We start from the raw sequence: 11,879 nt of genomic DNA, 5'->3' as shown, positions 1-11,879 counted from the left end.
TCATTATCAAGCATATAACACAAATACTTGATAACGACTTTTGAATTCTTGATGTAACATCCCAGTGAAATAAACCATAAAATAAACCATAGTAATTGTTATCCATAAATAGTGTGTTATTTGATTATGTTCCAATTACTAAATGCCATTCAAAGAAAATATCATGATCTAGAGCTTTCATCATGGGAACAGAAATTTCAGTCCGCGTGAATATATACCTATAATTCCACAGCCTACAACACTCATCCCCACAGAAAACCCATAGATGTCTCACTAATAATAGTCTGGCACAAAAAAAAAAATGGAAACTTTCTGGTAGTTATCTGCCATTCCTTTTTATAGAGTTCCTGTCTGCACTCTGCAGTCATCAGACAAATTACAAAGGCGCCTTATTTACAAAAATTTGAATTAAGGAAATTTAATCGCACTGTCTGTTCTGCCGATTGGCATTAAGATCGTGAAATGCTGCCCTATGACCATTGGCTGAGATCTAAAATTCTTACTATAAGCGGTTTAATTCCTTGGTTGTACGTGACAAGGAGTAGGGTAGCTGGTCCAATCTCGTGGGTCCTTCGTTTTTCTCCCACTGCTAAAGACCCCTACATGCAAGCAAATTATTGAAATAAAATTGAACCATGTGTTAGTCCCGAACATTTTAGGATCGGGCCTTTTCATTGGCCAAGAGCTAAATAATCTGTATCAGGATTTTGACTCTCAACCAATGAAAAAACTGCATAAAAAAAAGCGTAAAATGCTGCATAACACACCCTGTGTCATTTCAGTAGAATTAAACCTCCACAGAGACTTTGGGAATCCCAAGTGTGAATTATACTTCCCGAATAGTTGTGGTTATCCCCAATAATTGTGGTTATCCCCAGTTATGAGGTTATCCCCAGTGATTGTGATTATCTCCAACAATTGTGGCTATTCACAGTGATGGTGGTTGTGGGAATTCCAAGAGATTGTGGAGGTGCGGACCTAAATGAATTTTTATTGAGACACTTAAAATATCTAGACCTATTTGTTTGGGTGAATAATATAATTGTTGATTTAATAAGCGGGTATCTACTGGCTTCAAGAACGTCACTACAAATCTGTTTTTACCAGGAGGGTCGAGAGTACAGGTACCTGATCAGTCTACTTTTAAAATTTGATGTCAGCAGATTGAGTCAATGTTGAAAAATAACACATTTTCTGGTCAAATGTTGACAGTTTACTGAAATCGTAAATGCACCACTTCGGATAATAAATGGATGCCCAACCCGAATCACTGATCAAATTACTGTACTTCTTCCATTAAAGAGTTTTATATTCCATTTGTTTCATATTGAGCCCCGATATTTTTATTAAGACATCTATGGTGTTATAATTAGCATGCATACTGGTATATTATAGTTCAATAATATTAAGGCCACTTTATGTATTTTAGTTTGGAGAAAATTTCAAGATTTTTTTACATAAGGTAGATGTGATTTATGTTGATTTTTTTTTTCTTTATATGTTTTTTTTTCTGTTTGTATCATTGTAAGAGCTTCCAAGAATGACTCTCTTTTTATTTAATTTATTATAATTATGTTCTATTAAACTAATGAATAATGATGGAAGCCAACTCCTAGAGTAGACATAGAGACTTAACAAAACATACAACAAGTTAGATTGAATGCAGTCTGTATTCTTTACAGTCCAGAAGCAATTTCGAATTTCATTCTTTAATGGCATTTAGCAATTGGAAACATAACAAAACTAGAACAATTATATGGGAAACAATCACTGTTTTATTGTATGCAAGTACTGTTACTAGTTATTCTTGACAATGATAAGAGGATACTTATCCAAACGTCATGCCTTTGTATAATAAACAAGTGATTTTTGTCCAATAGGCTTGCGTGTATGTGAAAGATAGCAAAATTATTATTACATTTCCCCCCAGACAGAAAAAGATGGTGACATGAAATCAATAGAAATTGAAGTGCATTTCAAATTTCCAGTCAGAAAAAAAAGAAAAGAAATATTTTGGCATTGGCAAAACAGACTTGAGTGAAAGTAATTTGAATTGTTTGATCTTTACGACTCAGTATTGGACTTTTTTCTTCTGACATGTTGTCTCTTTAATTTGTTGGACGTTGAGTAGACCTGTATGTCACATTTCCAAATGTAGACTTGTATGTCAAGTTTCCAAATTTATTGTAGTAATGAACATAAAGCAGTTTGCAAATGGCTATGTACTGAATTTATGGGTAAATAAAGCAGAAGTTGAAATATATAAATGTATTGCTTGATGAAGAGTAGAGAGGTCTAGTTGAAAGTTGCTCGGTAATTGTATACCATATAATTGTGACCTGTGTACACTTTTAATATAGCATGGTTTCCGTCTGTGTCATTAGTGCAGAGGGGTGGAAAACAGGGATCCATGCACAAGAACTGTGTATAATTCCCCCCCATTGCATATCGCCTGTCTAACCTCATGGGTTTTCTCTGGGTCCTCCAGTTTCCTCTCACTACTAAAAACCCCTACTGCAAGCGAATTATTGAAATAAAATTAAACCCTATGTTAGTCCCGAAATCACCTAGTTTGTGTCGAGTGGACGTTAAACCCCATTTCTCTCTCTCTCTCTTTATTGCATACTAAAAGACGTAGGCCTATCTTGATTATCCCAGTTGGTGCAGAAAAGTAGGACGTTAACCCCATTTCATTTCGTTAATAGTACTCTGGCTTTTCCAACTAGGTTTCCCTTTGTTAGTGTGCTGTGCAGGATAGGAGGGCTCTGTCAAGGAAAAAGTCAAGTTCTCCGAAAGGGATTAAAAACCAAGGTCACTGCCACACAGTAGGATTTGAGCTTAAAAAGATGTATACATGAGGCTATCGTCAATATCTTTTCAACAAGGACTATTTATATGCATATCCCTCCCTAATTACAGTAGCTTTTCTACTATCATGAGGAGCCGCGGTGGCTCAACGAGTATGAAGCTGGCTCGCTAACCTGGAGGTCCCATGTTCGATCCTTCTGGTGGCCGAGAAAGTTCATCTGGATTTTCCAGTTGTGCAGGAGGGAGGGCCTGGCAAGGTACAATGTATAGTCATTTGAATGGGATGAAAAACCAAGGTCCAATTGATACATTGGCCTGCGTGTAAAAGAACCCTCGACATTTGGAATTCGAAATAATAGTAGGCCACACTTCTTATTATGGGGGGGGGGGAGTCGAATGGTCCAACAGATCATAAGGTCTATGATTGAGTCAAGTGGTGTGGTTTTGATACCCCGCTTGTACATGACAAGGAGTAGAGTTGCCTGTTCAACATCGTCAGTTTCTACAGGACCTCTGGTTTCCTCCCAACTATACATGCAAGAGATTGACCAATATGTTAGTTCTGAAATAACCTAGTTTGTGTCGAGTGGACGTTAACATGTAATAATTAACCCGATGTAATTTAGCCGAAAGTAGATTGATTTATGATACCATAGTGGCCGGTTCATTGTTTTACCAATCGGCTAGATTAAACATCAATCGGCTTAATCCCACAAAAAACAGCCGATTAAGAACACTGGTTAAACTCCATTTCTTTCTTTCTCTCTTTATTATTGAGCAACTTATTGTAATAGTACATTCAAAATAATGTGGTTTATAGCTGATACATAACATAACAAAATATTTCAAAAAATACAAGGATGGTGAATAGATACATTGATGTATAAATACGAAATTGGTCGAATAAAATAATCAACAAAATTGACCTAATATTATGGATTTCGATCTAACTACTGCATACACTAATTTACTCCAGAAGATAAAGTTTTAATTTATTGAAATATATAAAAAGTTGAATGTTTATTCTGTAGTTTTAAAGCAAGTTTTAAACCATTTGAATTCTAAACTAGAAACATTTTCATAATTTTTGACAATGAAAAAATATTTTTGGCAAAAAATCAGTTCCATCAATTCAAGAATCATGCAAACAAATATCTAGATATTCAGATACGAAACAATTATAGTTTGTTTTAAAATCTTATGGAGAAAATTTGGAAATAAAGTCAGTGTTTGAACCTTATTTGAATCATATGTCATGTCATGACAGAATTTGAATTGAGTGACACAGAATTGAGTCGTGTCACAGTTTTGTCAGTCCCGACAACGGAGGTGGTGTGAGTAGAATCACAATTAAACACAACTAATGTTTCAGCTGTCATGCTTTTGTCAGTAGGTGCATGCGTTGTAGTCCGAAATCCCCCTTTCACTCGATTGTCACAATTTTGGGGTTTGAAAGAATTCAATTCCTGAATGTTCAATTAAGTAACCCCATAATATCGAGCCTTAATTAAGACATATTCGTCTCACCTGTGCATAGAGTAAACAATTGCTCAAGTACTGAAAAGGACAAAGAAACTATGTCCAACAACTCCAACCTGAGAGTAAAATCATTTATGTGTCTTTTCACTGGTTTATTTAATTAAGACGGAAAATTTTAATAAACTCAGAAAGGATTTGAAATCAAAAGCAATAAGTCTGTGGATTTAAACCTGAATGTTCATTATAATGGAATTGATGAAATACACTCTAGTTGTGTGCTTGACTTAGTTGTTATATAAAACTAATTATAAATCATGAACTGATGAAACAATTAAAATGCTATGGTAACAGATTAAACACAAGTTATTAAAGTTCTGTCTTTCTCTCTATCTTCAATAATTCTACTTCAAATATCAGAGTTGCATCAGCTGAAACAAAAGAAAACAAGAGCAAGGTGAAATCAATTAAAATGACGAATCAGCTTTGATTCGACTAAGAAATTAAAATTGTTGATTTCATTGGATTTTATTCTTGGATCTGAATTCCCCATCTTAGTTAAATATTTTTTTGCCTAAAAATTTGCACATCGTTGCAACATTCCAGTCTGTGAAGAAAGACGGATAGAAAATGGGGTCTAACAATGTTATAATTTCAACGTAGGGGTCTTTAGCTGTGGAAGGGGGGTTTGATGGCCGAATGGTTAGCGTGTGCGCGCTGTATCATAAAGTCTGTCATTAAGTCAACTGGCGTGGTTTCGATTCCCCGGTTGTATGTGACAACCTCGTCGGTTTTCTCCAGGTCCTCCGGTTTCCTCTCACTGCTAAAGACCCCTACGCACAAGCAAATTATTAAAATAAAATTGAACAATACGTTAGGCCTGAAATGACCTAGTTTGTGTTGAGTGGACGTTAAACCCCATTCCTCTCTCTCTCTCTCATTAATTGTGGGAGGAAACAGGAGGATCCGGAGAACACTTATAATTTTTGGCAGATGACTACTCCTTGTCACTTGACTCAATGACAGACCTTATGATCAAATGAATCACCCAACCTCAAGTCAGTGCAGAAATCAACTCACCTGGTTTACATAGGTCACAATTCTATGGAATACAATTACGGTACTGTTTATTACTGATCATTGCTTGATAAATAGAAGCCTAGTCGAAACGTCACTCAGTAATAAACAGTGATTGTAGTCCATAGAATAGTAACCTATATGTATTCAAGTTTAACTTTTACTAAATGCTAATAAAACAATTTAACGAACCTGGTATTTTAGGTGGAGCACCTCTAGAACCATATCCTAAATCAGACGGTATCACCAGCTTTCTTTTCTCTCCTTCACACATTCTGGAATAGATTAATAATCAAAATTACTTTGTAATTTACACAAATGAGAGAGGAGAGAGAGAGAGAGAGAGAGATATGGGGTTTAAGGTCCACTAGACACAAACTAGCCCATTTTGGGACTTACAAATCGTTCAATTTTATTTCAATAATTTGTTTGCATTTAGGGGTCTTTAGCAGTGGGAGGATACCGGAGGACCCGGAGAAAGCCAATGAGGTTGGACAAGCCACCCTACTCCTTGTCACCTACAACCAGGGAATCGAAACCACACCAGTTGACTCAATGACAGAGATTATTATACAATGCCCACGTGCTAACCATTCGTCCCCCAACCCAACAAGTGTAGCAAAATAGAGAGAGAGAGAGAGAGAAATGGGGTTTAAAGTCCACTCGACACAAACTAGGTCATTTTGGGACTAACACATGGTTCAATTTTATTTCAATAAATTGCTTGCGCGTAGGAGTCTTTAGCAGTGGGAGGAAACCGGAGGACCCGGAGAAAACCCATGAGGTTGGACAGGCGACCCTACTCCTTGCCACGTACAACCGGGGATTCGAAACCACGCCAGTTGACTCAATGACAGATCTTATGATACAACGCCCACACGCTAACCATTCGCGCCCCCCCCCTCCCCCCGAACCTCCTTCCAAACGAGTGTAGCAAAATAAAATTTCATAATCTACTTATGGTTCATAGCAAACTAGTTCATAAAATCAATGTCATTTGTCTTTTTAAGATGTTTTTTTAAAAATAAAATTTTGACCGAATATTTTATTAGAATTATCTTTTCTTCCCAAGATCACACCTGGCTAGTGGTTCATAAAATCTAGTTCATGAAATCAATCTAATTTGTCTTTCTTAGGTCAAAAAAATATATTGATATAATATTTCATTGGAATTTTCTTTTCTTCGAAACATTACACATGCTTTTTAAGTTATTACCGGTATTCACCTTGACATACACGTTTCTCCTTTCTCAGCAGTGACTAATAAATGTCAATTTAGGAATCCATAACTCAGAAAATTTAATGGTTAAAATCTATATTTTATATTGGAAAATGAGCATGCATGTGATAGATTTATTAAAGAAATGAAATCATACAAAATGATTTCAACCGTTCCGGGCTTTATGAAAGAAGCTAAACCTCATGCATTTAAAAATGGAAATCTAAGTAGCTGTCCCACGCTGTAACCAGGGTATCATTTAATCTTGTGTATTTTAGTATTAATTTCTTTCATATTCGTTTAGTAACAAATCTTTGTTTAAAAATTCATAAAAATCATCTAGGTAAAATCACCACAAATTATCTAATTTGTACTTGTGTCCAGTTTAACGCTGATTTTTTATTAAATCTTTTTTTTTTATGGTATTACCCAAATCACCATTGAATGTGCTAATTACTCGGATTATGAACCATATATGGCCGATTCTCACTAAGGTATGACTGTTGCTGTAGTTGACAAGCAATTTGATTGACTTCTTAATCAACAAGTAATAATTAACCCAATGTAATTTAGCCAAAAGTAGATTGATTTATGATACCATAGTGACCGATTCATTGTTTTATCAATCAGCTTAATCAAACATCACGAGGGTGAAGCTGACTATAATCAGCTGGATAAGATCTGAGCGGTGAAATGAATAGAGAGAGAGATAGAGAAATGGGGTTTAAGGTCTGCTTGACACAAAGTAGGTCATTCCGGGACTAACATATGGTTCAACAGTTGAACTTTATTTCAATAATTTGCTTGCGCGTAGGGGTTTTTAGCAGTGGGAGGAAACCGGGGGACCCAGAGAAAACCCATTAAGTTGGACAGGCGACTCTACTCCTTGTCACATACAACCGGGGAATCGACTATGCCAGTTGACTCAATGACAGACCTTATGATATAGCATGCACGTGCTAACCATTCGGTCATCCAACCCCACTCCTTTAAACAGACATGCCAACCATTTGGCCATCCCCCTCCCGACATGAATAGAGAAAGTGTAATAATAATTATTAGATACGGATACGAAAAGAGGGACGGCAACAGGATTGTTAATTGTTATATTTGATAAAGGGTATCTCAACCCAAAACGTTATACTGATTAAACAATCTTCACTTCTACCAAGTCTGTTGTGCTACTGTTGAGCAGGGATTCTTTAATTTAATTATTCGATATCTACTTACCCCAATAATCCTTGATCCCATCCCTTGATCACCTGACCAGAACCAAGTGTAAAAGTAAATGGACTATTTCTAGATACACTACTATCAAACTCGCTTCCATCTTCTAATTTACCCTAAATAATATAATATTTAGTATAATTTCACCCTGAATAAAAAAGCAAAACTAACATGCTACTGTTCTGCTCCAACTGGGCTAATGAAGATGGACATATGCCATACAGTGTGCTATAAGGGAAATTGTGTCCGGACAGTGGCACTATGGCCTACTCGTACATAGAATTCTAACTGCCAAGGGATCTGTTACATGCACGCTACTGTATACACGGGACCTTGGTTTTTCGACCATTAGTCCAGTCGGAGAAGAACAGTGTGACGTTAAACCCCATTTCATTCACATATCGTGAGTGGTTTGAGGCTGTTTAATGAATAGTAGCCTTGGGTTGTCCAGGGATGTATAGGTAGGAAATATATTACATTTCTCTAACTTTCTTCAAGGAAATGGAGTAATCAATGATTACATGTACCACGTGTTAAGGCATGTATGTCAATCTGGTTAAAACACAGATCCTATTTCGTTTCGTTTTTATAGTTCAAAATTTTGTTTTACTTGTCTTTACTACACTAGGATCTGGAAGAGTCGTTATCATTGACGTGTTCTGAGTAGTATCAGGTATTAGCCAATGAAACGATCTGTTACGCCGAGCTTTAGGTGTATTTTGCACGGAACTGTGGGTAATCCATTAGTAACACTAATGCTGATTGGTTAATCAAATGTCTGATGTCATAGGCTCACTTGCCGCTTGTATGACCTCTGACGTGACCTATCGCAACAACCGGTCAGATCTTCAAATAGTGTAGGCCATCGAAAGTATAAAAAACTAAACGAAATATAGATCTGTATTTTAATCAGATTGCATGTATGGGTATGAAATATATCATTTCCCTCTAACTTTCTTCAAGAAACCGGGGTAGTCATTTTTTACATACGTACCATGTGTTAACGGGGTGTATAGGTATGAAATATATCACTTTTCTCTAACTTTCTTCGAAGAACCAGGGTAGTCAATATTTTCATGTACCACATGTTAAAGGCATGTATGAAATATATCATTTTTCTCTAGTCATTATATTATATACATGTACAGTACCAATGGTTAAAGGGGTGTATAGGTATGAAATATATTATATCACATTTCTCTATCTTTCTTCAAGGAACCGGGGTAGTCATTATTTACATGTACCATGTACCGGAGTATATATCATAATGTAAGATTAACTAGAAAATACTTTGTGCGACTAAATTATATTTTTTTTCAAGTTTTAAAAATTTAATCTAGTCTGATTATCTTTATAAAAATGTAAAGATCTATTTAATATAGGCTATCATATCATCAACCTATCCGTTGTTCTCTAGATAATTTTATCTCTATACTATCCACAACATTATCTGATAAAATATACATCAATAAATTAAACTACAACATTAGTTTAGCATAGATTGCTAAAATATCAAATTTCTCACAGCCTAATACTCTGATTCATCATTTAACATTTAATTAAGAGAGTAAAATCAAAATACCAAATCTATTTAAAACAGGCCAAGCATTAAATTTTTGTGGACAACAAAATGTCTGTGGGCCTGTAGAAGACCCCCCCCCCCACCAAAGAAAAAATAACAAAAAATTGTTTAAATGATGATTGAAACATGGGTTCTGACAGTAATTAAAACATAACTAAACTGCAATAAAGATATGTGCTTATTAGAACTATAAAACAATTAAAACCTTGTGCTTTTGAAAATCATACTGGGAGAGAGAGAGAAAGAGAGAGAGAGAGATAGATGGGGCTTAACTCCACTTCACACGTAGGGGGTCTTTAGCAGTGGGAGGAAACCGGAGGACCCGGAGAAAACCCACAAGGTTGGACAGGTGCCTCTACTCTTTGTCATGTACAACCGGGGAATTGAAACCACGCCACTTGACTCAATGACAGACCTTATGATACAGCGCACACGTGCTAACCATTCGGACATGCCCGCCACCCCCAACCCACCCCATTTCCATTTAATCACTGGAGACTGAATCAAAATCAATATAACATTTATAGTCCATCCTTACCAAGGGAAGCTGTAATGCAACAAAGGTAATCCAAGATTTTTTGTTTGTATGGTGGTGGTGGTGGGGGGGGGGGGGGATTCAGAAAATACAAATTTGGTTGTAAGTGCCAAAGTTTTAAAAATATTTTACTATTCATGGTTTAAATACTTTTATTAGGAGGGAGCAGAACCAGTCCTTGGATCTAGGGTTAGTGCTTAATTTCCACTCCACAATAAATTGGTCAATTAGGAGTGAGAGAGAAATGGGGCTTAACGTCCACTCGACACAAACTAGGTCATTTTGGGACTAACATATGGTTCAATTTCATGTTGTTAATGTCATGCCACATTAACTAGGTCATTTCGGGTTAAAATATGATGTATTTTTATTTCAATGGTTTGCTTGAACTCTGCTGGGGGCTATAGTGGCTCAGTGAGTAAGGCGCTGGCTCACTAACATATCAGTTGAGAAAGTTCCCTAAAATTTTCCAGTGTGGTTTTCCCTTGTCAGTGCATGCAGGACTGAGGGCCTGGCACGGACAGCATCTAGTCAGTTGGATTAGACAAAAAAACGATATATCGTGCGTACACATTGGTGTGCATGTAAAAGATCCCTAGACAGTTGGAATTTGAAATAAGAGTAGGTCGTAGCTCCGCTGTCGGGGGAAAATTTCCCTCATAGCATACATGTACATGCATACATGTACATCTGCCGTCATTATCCCAGTCAATGCAGAAAAGTAGGACATTAATACCATTTCATTTCAACATAACTGAACTATGTTGCAAGGGAGGTGACTGTCCTGCGCAACCATTTTTAACTGGCTGAACAAATTAAGGAAGTCTTCACAATGTCATATCAATGAAATACTCACTGTATAATGCATAGTTAAAATATCTCCTTTTGTTGACTTCTCATTACAAACATCTGGTCGTTTTTTCACACCTATCTGTAGTTTCTTCACTTTTTTATCTTCTTTAGCGTAAACTAAACAAAGTGTAGCTATCAATGCTGACACGTAATACAACCATGAGACATTCATTATTACACTTGGTTTTAATCACCGGTAATCCTATAATAAATATAAATAGTTATTTAAAAATCCCCACTCAACAGCAGTACAAATGAGAGGTTTTTATTCCTATAATATAAATAATGAGACATCACTGTTAAAGATGGGTTCCCGCATACAAACAAGGCGATTTAATGGTATATATGGACTAAAAACATATTCAAAATAATTAATTTGTCATAACTTTGCTTCAAATCCGTCTCAAACATTGTAATTGCGACGGAATGTCCTGCTATAAAAATTCGATCAAACCAGGTCATGTTTACGTCACGTCTTGGAAGTCAGAGGAGAATTCATTGCATACATAAGACGATGTTGTCTTTAATCGCTTACTATTTATTACAAATATCGAACCCTAATTAAATTCTCGGATTATCCACTACCCGCGTCTTTTTCCGTCATTTTTATCTCAGAAAGTGTTGCATGTCTAACTCTTCATAAAGTTTATCAACTTGTACATCAAGCGCTCAATGTTCGCGTGTGACCTTTGGCATCACGCGTGCAGAAATTCCTAATCGTCGGGCTGTTGATTAGGGGAACCCTTACATTTTTGGCCTGTATACGCTCCATGAGTGTTTTTCGAGGAATCCAGTATTTTTCTAGTAAGATTGGATATCTCTACTTTCCATATATACCAAAATTACCATACTCTTATTGGAAATAACCACCCGATAAATACTTTTCTGGGAACCCATCTTTAAACTTATAATAAATTCAATCTGATTAAAATACCGATCTATATTTCATTTCGTTTTTTTTATATATTTTTGATGGCCTACACTACACGAAGATCTGACCAGTTGTATCTGGAAGATCTGGAAGGTTGCGTCAGGGGTCATACAAGCGACTTTTGACCCTATGATGTCAGACATTGATTAATCAATCAGCGTTGATGTTTCTA

Source organism: Patella vulgata, chromosome 5 (genome assembly GCF_932274485.2).
Source record: "Patella vulgata chromosome 5, xgPatVulg1.2, whole genome shotgun sequence".
In the NCBI taxonomy this organism is placed as follows: Eukaryota; Metazoa; Mollusca; class Gastropoda; family Patellidae; genus Patella; species Patella vulgata.
This window is presented reverse-complemented; position numbering follows the sequence as displayed.